Consider the following 15,658-nt stretch of genomic DNA (forward strand, 5'->3'; position numbering starts at 1 on the left):
AATGCAAAAGAACAAGAAACTTCAAACACCATGCACTTGACAAGTTCAGATACTGCCCACCTTTCACGGAAAAATAAGAAAAAACTAAAAAAGTTGAATAAACAAAGAAAATACAACTCCATCTCTAATGGCTCCATCAGGCAGTGGTTGCTGCAGGGAAATAAAGAGGCTGGAATCCACATCAATAACGACTCTGAGACTATTAGTCCTTCAAAGACTCACATTCTAAATGAAAATTCTATAAGTTCAACTAACCTGGGAAAAATTAACCTAGAAATAACTCTTGGGGACTCTTTGGATGAGCGCACGGAGCAACGGTCAAAAATTGTGGAAACAGGCGAAGTAAAAACCAGCTGGTGCTCTAACCGCCCACAAGGACCGATACCTTGGGACGTAAGGCACGCCTCGCAAAGAACCAAGGTATCTAACTTAGGGAGTTCCTTGCCGAACATTGCAGTGGATAAATGTTCGAGCAGCACGACCAGAGACACACTAAAAATAAACAAACAATCTCCGGGTCAAAGGGGACCTCAAGTCTCCACCAAGTTCATAGCCTGTAGAGTAAGGGAAGCTTCACCTACCGAGAGGAAAGACCAGTTGACGGCTGGTAACATAAATCACTTCGAGGCCAAGGTGGACGGATTGGCACAGAAAACCTCAAATGACACAACTTGTCAAAAACCGCAGGAAGTTACGACACATCACAAGCCGTCTTCTGTCACTCACGATGACTTGAAAATATTACTTCACCCTGAATACCTCTCACAGGGCAAGTGGGACATCCTTAACTGCAGCAATCTTTTAAAACTTTGCGCCAATTTCCCTGGTCTAGAAACTATAAATACAACAGACATTGAAAGCGTCTCCTTCCTTACCCCAGGTCCAGGTAAGAGCAATGAAATTACAGAGTTGCGTTTCTCCAATCTAGATATGGCTTAGGCGTTAAAAAGAAGTAAAGAACATCTGGAAAATGGGGGCATAAAGATTACGAGCAGGCCTGTGCCAAAATATCCAATGCTCCTGAAACATAGTTACTCGAAGCAACAAACTGCCACTCTGGAATTGGTCACTCAAAAAAACACTCCACTGAACGAGCTACTTCATCTACGTCCACCTGCAGCGTCTATTCTTCAGGGGACTAACTGTGGCACAAAAATAAATACAACAAGTGACGGTTCGATTAAAGTAACCACAATCCTGGGTCAAGGAACTCGGTCTTTCTCAATTGAGAACAATATCAGCAAAGATTGGTCCTGGGTGCCAAGGGCCTTAAATCCTAACTCCTAATCCCAGCTTCTTTGCAAGCAATGAAACCTTACAGCTCCCGATAATGGCTCCCCCAGCAATCCCTAAAAACTCAATGATTAGGACTCAAAGTGTAACTATCATGTCTTGGAACGTAGCAGGGATTCTAAAGCTAGTACAAAACCAGGCGATACTGCCGTTCCTAGCTGGAGTGGACATAATTCGCATCCAAGAGACGTGGGCCATTAAACCAATATAAATAAGAGGATTCGCGGAATACTGCAAACCAGCTATTAAGGAGAACATATTTGGTAGACCATCTGGAGGTATCTCTATATACATCAGACTTTCTCGGAAAATACAATTTACAGAAATAAAAACATCATCAAACATGTTCATGGCAGGCACCCTGAAAGGCTTATCAACAAACAAGAGTCCACTAACAATACTCTTAATTAATGTTTACTATAACCTTAATGGACCGGGAGATAAGGACAAGTTGTCTCAGTTAATAAGTCATATAGAAAATCTTCTCCTACAGTATGCACATATGGAACTAATAATACTTGGGGATTTTAACACACTTGATATTGGGGCTAAGGTAGCACAAAGTAATCGTTCTACGGCCACAGAGGCCTTTAACGCCCTGATGTTCTCTTATCAGCTGCTATCAGCTCATTCTCTCCTCTTAAGGGACACCCCAGGAGCTCTCTTCCTGCCAACATACAATAATCATTAAACAACAGGGGGTGGTGATGGACAGAGTTTCTGAATTAAGCAGAATACTCTCACCCAGTCAAGAGATCAGGGCTTAATCCAACACCGTTTTTTAGCTCACTGCACCATCCCAGCTCAGAATCTGGCTATATGCAAATTAGTCTGTCCCTGGCCCAGTGCATCATGGGAACAGGGCAAACCAAACTACCAAGCCAATTCTTTCACTGGGAAGGAAACAAGCTTCCGGGGACCGGTTTCTGGCATTTCAGCCGTCTTCGGCCCGGCTTGCTTGAATCCTGATGGTGCAATGAGCAAGGGACTCACGTCTGAGTACACCCTTTCACGCTTATGGTGGACAAAATAATTAAACAACAGGGGGTGGTGATGGACAGAGTTTCTGAATTAAGCAGAATACTCTCACCCAGTCAAGAGATCAGGGCTTAATCCAACACCGTTTTTTAGCTCACTGCACCATCCCAGCTCAGAACCTGGCTATATGCAAATTAGTCTGTCCCTGGCCCAGTGCATCATGGGAACAGGGCAAACCAAACTACCAAGCCAATTCTTTCACTGGGAAGGAAATAAGCGTGGAAGGGTATACTCAGACGTGAGTCCCTAGCTCATTGCACCATCAGGATTCAAGCAAGGCAGGCCGAAGACGGCTGAAATGCCAGAAACCGGTCCCCGGTAGCTTGTTTCCTTCCCAGTGAAAGAATTGGCTTGGTAGTTTGGTTTGCCCTGTTCTCATGATACACTGGGCCAGGGACAGACTAATTTGCATATAGCCAGATTCTGAGCTGGGATGGTGCAGTGAGCTAAAAAACGGTGTTGGATTAAGCCCTGATCTGTTGACTGGGTGAGAGTATTCTGCTTAATTCAGAAACTCTGTCCATCACCACCCCCTGTTGTTTAATTAACATACAATAATCAAACTACTATAGATTATATTCTACTAAGCAGCCGGCTACAGAATCTTATGACAGACTACAAAGTAGACCAACGTAATGAAAGCGATCACGCCGCACTAACAATCACGTTAAAGCTTATAGTAGACAATTGCCACACTTTACAACGCGTTGGGTCATCAAATGGAGTTGAACTGTTCACATTGCCGAGAAGGATCAAATGGGGTCCAGTGCCAATTAACAAGTTTGAGATATGGGGAAAAAAATGGTCCGACGGGCTACAAACAACTGGGGCGCAATAGAAGAATGGGACCAGCCTGCACGTAAACTGGTAATACTACTTCAAGGAGGCATAACAATTTAAACTCCTCCATATCCCTCGCACAACTTTGGACACATTCCTGCAATTAAAGAGAGTGCAAAACAATTAAGAACCAAACTAAGGACCTATCAGAAAACTGGCTGAGCATCCGCTAAAAGGATATTTCAAGAAGCAGCAAAAACCCACTCGAAGAAAGTTTGGCGTGCAAAACGGGACTGTATTGAGGCAAAATGGCTAAAGATCTTTGAGCTACTGAGACTCGGTAAGTCCCAAGAGTTTTGGCAATACCTAAATACTTTAAACCAAGGAGCCAACCATAGAGAGAACTCCCTTGACGCTGCCACCTGGGCAGTCCATGTGAAAACTTTGTACCAAGAATGGCAAGATGGCGGACGCACCGGTGTCCGACTGAGCAGCATCGATAGCGGTCTCGCCGCCTTAAGCCTTTACATCCTTCCTGACGGCTGACGGCTCAATGGGATATCGGCGAACACTGACGAACTCTGAGAAAGCAAATTTTCATAAAAACGATAAAGAAAACCTTCAAAAACTACTTACTGCTTTATGTCCCGGGATGCGGCTGGATCTATGGTGCTGGGTCCGACGGACGTTACAACCTACGTGGCGGCACTCCGCACTCCCGCTTCTGAGGGCGAAAGCGGAATCCAGGACCGGAGCGGGGTCTAGTGCCACGGACAGCGTTTGCCTGCAACAATCCTCTACCTCTTACACGCCTTCTCGAGTACGGAGAGGACGCAGAGGCAAGACTAACTGAGTTACCAGCGAGGTATTACTGGGACAATGGCACCAAAGAATCCTGCAACGGCTCCCAAAACACAAAGTAAACCCAAGATGAGGGCAACCACGGCAGCACTGGATGCACAGGATGGCGTTCAGATGATGGATAACGCCCAGAATGCACAGAATAGTAGCAATGCTGGTAATTTTGGTAACCCTCCTCTTCAAAACCCTCAACAGGTAATCCAAAATACTGATCCTGATTCTGTGCCTGGCTCTATAGCAGCTTCACTATCGCAAGTAGCCTCTGTTGAAAATATCACTAGTAATAATACCCGCGTAATAATGGGGGATTCTGGGACTTGTAGGCAGGGAGCTATTTCCAAAATTCCGGACATGTTTGCTCAGAAAAATAATAGCACTAAGACACAAGAACCGGGAAATATCGGTGTAAACAGCACCACGGGGAAAGCTGCCCTAACCGGAAATGAGAGGTTTTCTGATATTGGACGTAACAAAGTAACTGGTACTGGGAATGGTAAAGGCGATAAAGGTGGATCAAAAATTGGATAAAAGGAAAGCCAAAATCCATTCCCTCCATCTCTTCAGATACCTGAGGATTTAATCGATAATACGCAAGTGGTACAGGATGTACCGGAATCTCTACCGGTTGGGGAGGATGTTGAATCATTAGACTCTGCGGGTAACTTTTACTCTATGACTGACTTGTCGGTGGCACTAGAGTCTGATATCCAGGCGGCAGATGGTGGATGGAGAGATGATGTGAGTGCTAAGAGTCTGGGTTCACAGCATGATTCACTTGACTCATTGGGATGGGAGGAGGGTGAAGAAGAAGAAGATATAGAGCAGTCTGAGGATCAGGATGAGGATCTTCCTCAACAGAGACTGGAGGGCGCTGTCAATGATTTTATGTCTATTACAGCAAATGCAGGTTCTGTCTCCAGTGACTCAAATTTGGCTGCATCACAGAACCAGCAGCCTCAGGATACCACGCAACCACAAGCGACTGGTACTACACTAGATACGCTCTGTCAACTCATGATCCAGCATCGGGAAGAGACAAGGGCAGAAAATCTTCGCACGCAGGGTGCTATTCGACGGCTTCAAAATAATCTTAGAAAAGTCAGCAAATCCTGTAATGAGACATCTGCAAGAGTGACTGAGGCTGAGGGGAGAATATCGGCGATTGAAGATACAATGACAAATCAACAAACCCAATTCTCGTCATTGGTAGGGCTGAGAGATGAGATAAATTGGAAACTGGTGGATTTGGAGAACAGATCACAAAGAAACAATCTCCGAATTTTGGGTATTCCGGAGGGAAATGAAGGTGGCAATATTAGACAATATGTAATTGACCTTTTTTCAGAAGCCTTCCCAGAACTTATACAATGGAAGTGGGATTTGGAAATTCAACGCGCACATCGTTTCCCATTCCAAAAAAATACCAGGCAAGGTACTAATGTAAAGCCCAGGGCAGTTTTGGTATGCCTGAACAATTTTTTGGCAAGAGGGGCTCTTTATGATTTGGCTAGGCCAGAGAGGAAAAGAAGGGCGAGAGGAGTTGAATTCTTTGTTCGGCCTGACTATTGCCATGCCACAGTAGAACAACGTTGGCAGTTTGGTCAACTAATACCGGCCTTTCAAGCCAAAGGCGCTCAGGCCTTCCTTCTGAATCCCTCTAAACTTAAAATAATTTTCAAAGAAAAATCATATTTTTTGACTTCGGAGGGGGCAGCTAAAGAGCTCTTGGCTTCACTGTGACTTTAACATCTGCAAATATGTTTGATGTTCTTTCTCTGTATTAGCAGTCGTATAGTCTTATCGACGGAATAGCAGCTAACTAACTAATCTATGACTCGCTAACTAAAATAAGACACTTTCTCTTTTATTTTCTTCTCTTTTTTCTTTTTGGAAAATGACTCATAGCAAAAGCTTAAGATAGGAAGGATGTGGAGGAGGGGCGGTGAGACACTAGTTGCTTCTCACACCATCCATACTAGGGACTACCAGTCCTTATGCCCAAATTGGGGTGGGGTCAAGGGGAAGGGGGAGGGGAGAGAGGGGGAGGGGAGAGGGGGGGAGGGGGGGACACTAGGGTGGGTGGCGGGTGCAAGCAAAAACAGTAAAAAAAATTGTTACGTTATTGGATTGTTGCTCTATCATTGCTTTCTATTATCTGTTTCTTTGAAGGGGTGAATATAAAAATTTGAATATGCATTTAAATGATCATTGTTTTAGACAGCTTGGACGTATACAGATGGACAAAAAAGAAAATTGTTTAATTGTTGATGATGGGTAAACTTAGAATATGTTCTTGGAATGTCTGCGGATTGAATAATAGGAAAAAAGGGGGATCTGTAATCAGATTATACAGAGCATGAATATAGACATACTATGTCCGCAAGAGACGCATATAAGATGGAATGACAGCAACATGTTTAAGGATCTGGGTCTGCAACTGTTAATGTGTACTAAACAAGGCACTACTACAAAGGGCGTTGCAATCCTTATGAGATATGGACGAGGGCTCTTAAAACGTACAAAAGTAGGCCAGTATGGAAGATGGGCAATAATCGAGCTTGAGATAAATGCTAAATCATGGACAATTTGCTCAGTGTATGCCCCAAACTCAGATGATCCTGAGATTTTAGATTATCTTAGTTTAGAATTAGCAGATTGGCCAGCTTTGCTTATTTTTTGTGGAGATTTGAGCTTACATCTCGCAGGAGGGTTTGATATATCCACTGACAGTATATACCCAGGTCTAAAAAAAAAGACATATAATGCTGTTAAAGGGCTGATAACAGAATTTGGTTTAAAAGACGTGGGATTTATAAATAACCCTTCTTCACCTGGATCGACTTTTTTTTCTAATCCCCATCAGAAATTTGAACGTATAGATTATTTTTTTTTAATAGCGGTCTAATAAGAAATACATTATTTAAAATATTTCCCCGAATAATTTCTGATCATAACCCAATACTAATAGAAGTTCCGACAGTGACCGGTTCATCGTCAACTCTGAGATCTTGGTCATTTGATCGGAAATTACTTGCAGATCCATCATATTTAGAAACAATGAGTAGCTGGATTAAAGACTTTTTTCGGTTTAATAGAGGTAGTACCTCTACTCAGATAGTTTGGGATGCTTTTAAAGCAGGGGTCCGGGGGGAAACACTCTCTTACTCAATTAAAAAACAAATAATTATCAAAGAAAAACAGAACAGAACTTTAATCGAGTACGAGAATGGGAGGAAAAACTCGCTATAGCTATCTCCAAACATCAAGATACTGAACAAATTAAAACTACACTAGACATACATAAGGCTAAGGTCTATGAAATATTTTCAGCTAAATTGGCGGAGCAACTTGCTACTTTTCGTTCTCAGATTTATGAAATGGGTGAAAACTCTGGAAATATACTTCCAAAAAGAACTAAAGAGAAAGAAATCTTAAACTCTATCAATGCGATTCAAGATGGGGCAGGTCAGGTCCACGACGATCCAGATCAAATTCTCGAGGTATTTCGACAATTCTATTCCCAATTATATAAAAATGACAATATGGTATACTCGCACGATACACTGTTAAATTTTATAGGACAAAATATTATCACAAAACTAAATGATTTACAATCAAATTCTCTCGAAAAAGACTACATGGGATGAAATCGAATCAGCTGTACTTTCTTTGGCTATGGGAAAAGCCATGGGCCCTGATGGTATCCCTCTCGAATTTTTTAGGATATTCAGAAACGTAATGAAAGAAGACCTTTGACTGACATTTCAGGAAGCTCAGAGAGGATCTCCACCTGCTTCGTGGAGTCAATCCACATTGATGGCTTTCCTCAAAAAGGACAAGCCTCCCCTGAATCCAGCGTCCTTCAGACCGATCTCTTTAATAAATGCAGATGGCAAGATCTTCTCCAAAATATTAGCCACCCGTATGTCAACAGTAATATTATCTATCGTTTCACGATGGCAACACGTGTTTATCCCTAATAGAGACACTGCGGATCATGTCCGAAGAATAATTGCTCTGATGGACTGGGCTTAAACCACTAACACACCCATCGGAATAAAAAAAAAAAAAGAAGAAGAAGGAAGTACAACTCCACTGAATAAAGACCCGGACGAGGCTGGACGACCAGTCATCATCAACAATCCTTTAAAAACTGTGGACCACTTGGTTCCCCCCCGAAAAAAAGGTGGTTAATACAACCTTAAAAAAGATTAGACACAATGGGGCACCAGGACTCAATGGCCTGCCTGGTTCCCTTTTCAGGGAAGACACAGATTTTTGGACAGATAAACTGACCACGCTATACGCCGAATGCCGACTCTTGGGGGACGACCCTGATTCTTGGAGAAGGTCGCTATTGCACCCAATACATAAGAAAGGGCCAAAATCCAATCCTCAAAACTATCGCATGATTGCCTTGCTTGACATCGAGGGCAAACAAAACAGGTGATGGACCGAATGTGGATCAATGTCACACATTCACCCCAGTCCAAAGATCTGGGCCCAAATCCATCGTTTTTTTGCACTCCACACCACCCCGGGTTAGACAATGGCGATATGCAAATCAGCTCTGACCCTGTGCCCCATGGGAACAGTCCAGTCCGAACTACAAAAGCCATGTCCTTCCCAGAACGGAATCAAGCATCCGAGGACCCGACCGGTTTCGAGGTAACACCTCTCATCAGCCCGGCTAGCTTGACTCCAGTGGTGTGGAGTGCCTGGGACCCACGTCTGAGCATCCCCAGCGCACTTATGGCGGAATTTGCAAACAAAACAGGTGATGGACCGAATGTGGATCAATGTCACACATTCACCCCAGTCCAAAGATCTGGGCCCAAATCCATCGTTTTTTTGCACTCCACACCACCCCAGGTTAGACAATGGCGATATGCAAATCAGCTCTAACCCTGTGCCCCATGGGAACAGTCCAGTCCGAACTACAAAAGCCATGTCCTTCCCAGAACGGAATCAAGCATCCGAGGACCGGACCGGTTTCGGGGTAACACCTGTCATCAGCCCGGCTAGCTTGACTCCAGTGGTGTGGAGTGCCTGGGACACACGTCTGAGCATCCCCAGCGCACTTATGGCGGAATTTGCAAACAAAACAGGTGATGGACCGAATGTGGATCAATGTCACACATTCACCCCAGTCCAAAGATCTAGGCCCAAATCCATCGTTTTTTTGCACTCCACACCACCCCGGGTTAGACAATGACGATATGCAAATCAGCTCTGACCCTGTGCCCCATGGGAACAGTCCAGTCCGAACTACAAAAGCCATGTCCTTCCCAGAACGGAATCAAGCATCCGAGGACCGGACCGGTTTCGAGGTAACACCTCTCATCAGCCCGGCTAGCTTGACTTCAGTGGTGTGGAGTGCCTGGGACCCACGTCTGAGCATCCCCAGCGCACTTATGGCGGAATTTGCAAACAAAACAGGTGATGGACCGAATGTGGATCAATGTCACACATTCACCCCAATCCAAAGATCTGGGCCCAAATCCATCGTTTTTTTGCACTCCACACCACCCCGGGTTAGACAAAGGCGATATGCAAATCAGCTCTGACCCTGTGCCCCATGGGAACAGTCCAGTCCGAACTACAAAAGCCATGTCCTTCCCAGAACGGAATCAAGCATCCGAGGACCGGACCGGTTTCGAGGTAACACCTCTCTTCAGCCCGGCTAGCTTGACTCCAGTGGTGTGGAGTGCCTGGGACCCACGTCTGAGCATCCCCAGCGCACTTATGGCGGAATTTGCAAACAAAACAGGTGATGTACCGAATGTGGATCAATGTCACACATTCACCCCAGTCCAAAGATCTGGGCCCAAATCCATCATTTTTTTGCACTCCACACCACCCTGGGTTAGACAATGGCGATATGCAAATCAGCTCTGACCCTGTGCCCCATGGGAACAGTCCAGTCCGAACTACAAAAGCCATGTCCTTCCCAGAACGGAATCAAGCATCCGAGGACCGGACCAGTTTCGAGGTAACACCTCTCATCAGCCCGGCTAGCTTGACTCCAGTGGTGTGGAGTGCCTGGGACCCACGTCTGAGCATCCACAGCGCACTTATGGCGGAATTTGCGAACAAAACAGGTGATGGACCGAATGTGGATCAATGTCACACATTCACCCCAGTCCAAAGATCTGGGCCCAAATCCATAGTTTTTTTGCACTCCACACCACCCCGGGTTAGACAATGGCGATATGCAAATCAGCTCTGACCCTGTGCCCCATGGGAACAGTCCAGTCCGTACTACAAAAGCCATGTCCTTCCCAGAACGGAATCAAGCATCCGAGGACCGGACCGGTTTCGAGGTAACACCTCTCATCAGCCTGGCTAGCTTGACTCCAGTGGTGTGGAGTGCCTGGGACCCACGTCTGAGCATCCCCAACGCACTTGTGGCGGAATTTGCAAACAAAACAGGTGATGGACCGAATGTGGATCAATGTCACACATTCACCCCAGTCCAAAGATCTGGGCCCAAATCCATCGTTTTTTTGCACTCCACACCACCCCGGGTTAGACAATGGCGATATGCAAATCAGCTCTGACCCTGTGCCCCATGGGAACAGTCCAGTCCGAACTACAAAAGCCATGTCCTTCCCAGAACGGAATCAAGCATCCGAGGACCGGACCGGTTTCGAGGTAACACCTCTCATCAGCCCGGCTAGCTTGACTCCAGTGGTGTGGAGTGCCTGGGACCCACGTCTGAGCATCCCCAGCGCACTTATGGCGGAATTTGCAAACAAAACAGGTGATGGACCGAATGTGGATCAATGTCACACATTCACCCCAGTCCAAAGATCTGGGCCCAAATCCATCGTTTTTTTGCACTCCACACCACCCCGGGTTAGACAATGGCGATATGCAAATCAGCTCTGACCCTGTGCCCCATGGGAACAGTCCAGTCCGAACTACAAAAGCCATGTCCTTCCCAGAACGGAATCAAGCATCCGAGGACCGGACCGGTTTCGAGGTAACACCTCTCATCAGCCCGGCTAGCTTGACTCCAGTGGTGTGGAGTGCCTGGGACCCACGTCTGAGCATCCCCAGCGCACTTACTCGAGGGCAAGGCTTCTGGTGGAACTCTCAAACTGGGTCAGCAACGAGGGCCTTCTGCCCTTTTATCAAACAGGGTTTGGATCCAGAGCATCAACAGTGGACAACATTATAGCATTTTCATATCTCGCACAGAAGACCGTGGCACAAAAATGTCTGCCGCTGTTCGTTTGTTTCATTGATTATACGGCAGCATTCGATGGGGTTGACCGTTCGATCCGCAGGCAGACATTGGCAAGCTGGAATATTGATCCTTCTCTATTACATGCTATTCGATCATTATATTCAAGAACTTGGGTCAGAATCCAACTTTCGACAGCCTCTGCCTCAGAGAAAATTGACACAGATCGCGGCCTGAAACAAGGATGTGTATTAGCTCCGATGCTGTTTAACCTATACACCGCAGACATGGGTCAAGTCCTGATTGGAGCATCACTAGCAACGCCGAGGATCGGACATGCTAAGATCCAACTACTGCAATATGCAGACGACTTGGTACTCCTTGACCATACCAAAATTGGCCTACAAAAAGCTCTTTCGGCCCTGGCAACTTATAATGCAAAGAACAAACTGATTGCCAATCAATCTAAATCAAAAATAACAATCTTTTTTTGGCACTATCCGAAAAAAAAATGGCAAAATGGGGGCTAGGACAGCTGACTTTGGATTATATACATGTGCTAATCAAATGGAAGGGGGAGAAGGAAAGTGCTGATCCCTCAGTTTCCTTAGGTAGTTACAAATAATCAAGAGGGAGGGATCACTTGTCCTGCGTGAACCAGGGTATGCAGGAGATCGAACAACGGTGTCTCCAAATTAAACCCTCATGCACGTGTAGGGTAGCGTGGTAAGCGGTATATCTTGATTCTCCGCTTTTCTGTTAAGTTTTCAGGATGCACTAGCATTCAAAATAATTTAAAATGACCTACTTCCGGGTCGCAAGAGGCAGCAGAAGCGCAACGCGAAGCGCGAGGACAGGAGCGTTAGCCCCCTCGAAGCCCTTGCCACACCCGAAGGAGGTGTAACTAATATACATCTCAGGTACATCGTGACCTCGAGAACAAAGAAACAGGTTGATAATTTCCCTTTTTTCTACACACCTGCTTGCTATAAATATAGTAGTCGAGCATCACTATCACCTTTCACCACGGGTCCTGAAGAAAGCCCTAAAGTCCGATTCACGGCATAGAGGGCTGAAACATGTTGGCCATTTTAAATTATTTTGAATGCTAGTGCGTCCTGAAAACTTAACTTTTTCAATAGAGCGCACACTACTGGAGCATTCCCCTAATGGGATCCACCCGAACCCAGACTTAATAAAATTCCGACTACTGGGTCTCCGGGGGATTTTTATTGTCCTACACTCCCTCCACATCACTGGGTCACTACTGTTTTTACCGAGGGTAAGATCCTCCTGGTGGAGGCTGCATACCGAAAACCCGATGATTATGCACACACGTGTCAGAAAAGCGGAGAATCAAGATATACCGCTTACCACGCTACCCTACACGTGCATGAGGGTTTAATTTGGAGACACCGTTGTTCGATCTCCTGCATACCCTGGTTCACGCAGGACAAGTGATCCCTCCCTCTTGATTATTTGTTTGGATTATATACAACATTACAATTGGGAGTTTGGCTCACTGAAACAGGGTGCCCAGGAGTTCACCTTGATAAAATACGCACAAAAGGGAAAAGCATTACCTACGCCCTTGGCAAGCTTTATGCTTCTTTACACAGCCCCACAAAAACTGCAATCCAAAGAGTCTTGAGGGCGAAGTTATTGCCATCACTTAATTATGCACAACTGGCCTTCCCAGAGAAATTACCAAGAGCTCTAGAAAAAATCCACTGCTCGGCATACAAAAAGATATTCCATCTACCCGCATGTACCAGAAACAATCCAGTGCGGTTAGAATTTAATCTAAATCAACAAAAACTGGAAGAGATGGCTTCCCTGAGCAAATACTTTTTTCTCACCACGGCGGCAACAGAGAACACATTGAAGTCTACCTTAAAAAGCATTTTTCTGGAGCCTGACAACCACTGGTCAATTAGCCTTTCTGCCGCCAAAGAAGCTTTGAATCTTGCAGTGGAAAACTGGGACCCCAAGTTAACTAAGTATACCGCCATCAAAAGTGCGATAAAAAAACAGGTTTGCCTCTGCTCTCGCATCACAGACCTGGAATCATTGGAAGTAAGAGGGTTCCATGAGTCCCAAAGCCTCCCACATACAGAACACAAGTCCAAACTCCATCTTACTCAGGCAGTGGGAAGACAAGCTCTACAAAGGATTGTAGCGTTCAGATTACATCCTCTCCCCCTTAAAGAACTATGGGCCCAATGTAGGTAATAAGTATTTACCGATTCGTGAATACCGAATTTTACAGATTTTGTATTTACAAATCGGTAAATGCTATGTAGGTATTTTTACGGAATCAATTGCCGAATTGGGAATATTCGGTAATTACCGAATCGGTATTTACCGATTCGGTAATTGCCATTGATTCCTATGGGCCTTGAGGCCCAAAGGAACCTATAGATTTGGTAAAATTACCGAATGGACAAGGGGGACAGGGTGTCACTTTGACACCCTGTTGCACCCCTGATTCAGGCTTGTGTGCCATGTGACACACAGACATGCCCTTAGGGCATGTCTGTGTGCCACATGGCACAGGTGTACATGCACAGATGTGCATGTACACAGGAATTCGTTATTTACCATGCAATAGTATTACATGGTAAATAACGAATTCTTAGGGGCCTGTGGCACTGTTTGCAGTGCCACCTACATATAGATTTACCGATTCGGTCAATTTACTGAATCGGTATTTTACAGAATCGGTAAATTTACTGATTCTGTCAAATTTAGGCCCCCTACATCTCACTCACCAAATACGGGTCGGTAACAGACGAAATTGGCCGTTATCGACTGGTATTTGGTGACCTACATCTGGCCCTATATCCCTCGAAGTCGATAAGGATGGGGTACACGGAGTGTCGGCTATGCAAATATAAACAGGAGAGTTTGGTCCATATTCTACTTTGCTGCCCGGTCTTGTGTTTAGAGCGTAGACTTTACCTCAAGCCAATTTTATTACAACAAGGGATCAGAACGACAAAGGAGGCTGTGCAACATCTGTTCACACTGGAAACAGTGAAACATATGGCTATGTTCGGCAAATTTATACAACAGACCCGTTGGAAACTGATGGACTTCCCCAGCTAACTAACCGGGCCAGTACTTGCACTGATGTGTTAGACTGTCGAGACTGTACAGCCCATCCCATTGTGACTAGGCAAGACTGCCGGCTGAGTATAAACGGACGAATGAATTTTAGATTTTAATGTTTCTTCTGTTAACAAAGCTTATGGTTTTAACTATGTAATCTTTTATAATAATGGAATGTTTCTTTTTTTTTTCTTTTCCCATTTTCTTGTCTTATTTTAATGGTTTTGAGTAACCACAAATACATTTATTCATTCATTCAATTTTTCAAATCTTTATTCGGCACTTAGTAAAACACCATAAAAGTACATAGATAATTACATTTTTTTTTAAAAATCTTTAAAAAAAAAAATGTAAAAAGATTAAAAAGGCTAAAAGTCATTACGTTCAAGGGGGGGTTTCCAAAATAAGTCTCTGTTTATGGGGCATTGCAATCGGTTGTTTCTCTTGTGTTCCTTAACCTCATTGCCACCTTGATGAAGCTTACTGTACAGAACAATGTATGAGCATCTGGGGCTTCCTACAGAAACTTTAGGGCCACTTTTGCTTGTCTAAATTTGGCTTCTTTCAGTCATTCATCTTCATTGCTTGAGTTTGCCCGTGCAAAAGTGTCACTCATAGTCTTGAAATGTCACTCAAAATTACTCTGAAATTATGAAAATGTCACACATAGCAATCTGAAACCGTGGCAGCTATGTGTAGTGATGACAGCGGACACAGGATCTTGACAGAAGCGGTTTATTTCCTCAAGCAAAGACGATCCTCAATACGGCAAGAAAGACTTGTTACTTCACGCCAGCCTAACATCAACTGTCGCTCCTAGAACACTGCGACATGAACGTTCTAAGCTACAGAACTCAGGGACTGAACGCAGCCGAGTCCATAAAGGTTAAGTCACATTACAACACTATGCTAACTATGCTATGTGCAGTGCTAACATAGTGTTAGTAACACTATGCAACATAGTGTTAGTAACACTATGTTAGCACTATGCTAACACTATGCTAACTTTGGTCGATGGACCAAATGAGCGGTTTGTTAATGCTGTTTGCAGCCTGACAAAGCAACACGGATCGCCTTCTTAGAGTTTAAATCCGAAATGCATCGATGTTTTACGATTTCAAAGTTGACTAATGGAATGGAGCAAAACTTCGGACTGTCAGAGAAAGATGTCAGATAAAATCAAGAATTCACTTTTTATAACTCAAGAATTCAGTTTACGATACTCTACTTTGAACTAAACTGCGGGAAAATAGATTTCTAAAAAGTCGGCGTAGATTGCGACAAGCGTTCTTTGGTACAAATATTTGACCAATGCTTCAATTTATAACCCGCTATGCCCTAAATTCGTTAATTTGAAAAGTAATGAAACCAATATGGCCGCTATAT

Source organism: Lissotriton vulgaris, chromosome 5 (genome assembly GCF_964263255.1).
Source record: "Lissotriton vulgaris chromosome 5, aLisVul1.2, whole genome shotgun sequence".
Taxonomy (NCBI): domain Eukaryota; kingdom Metazoa; phylum Chordata; class Amphibia; order Caudata; family Salamandridae; genus Lissotriton; species Lissotriton vulgaris.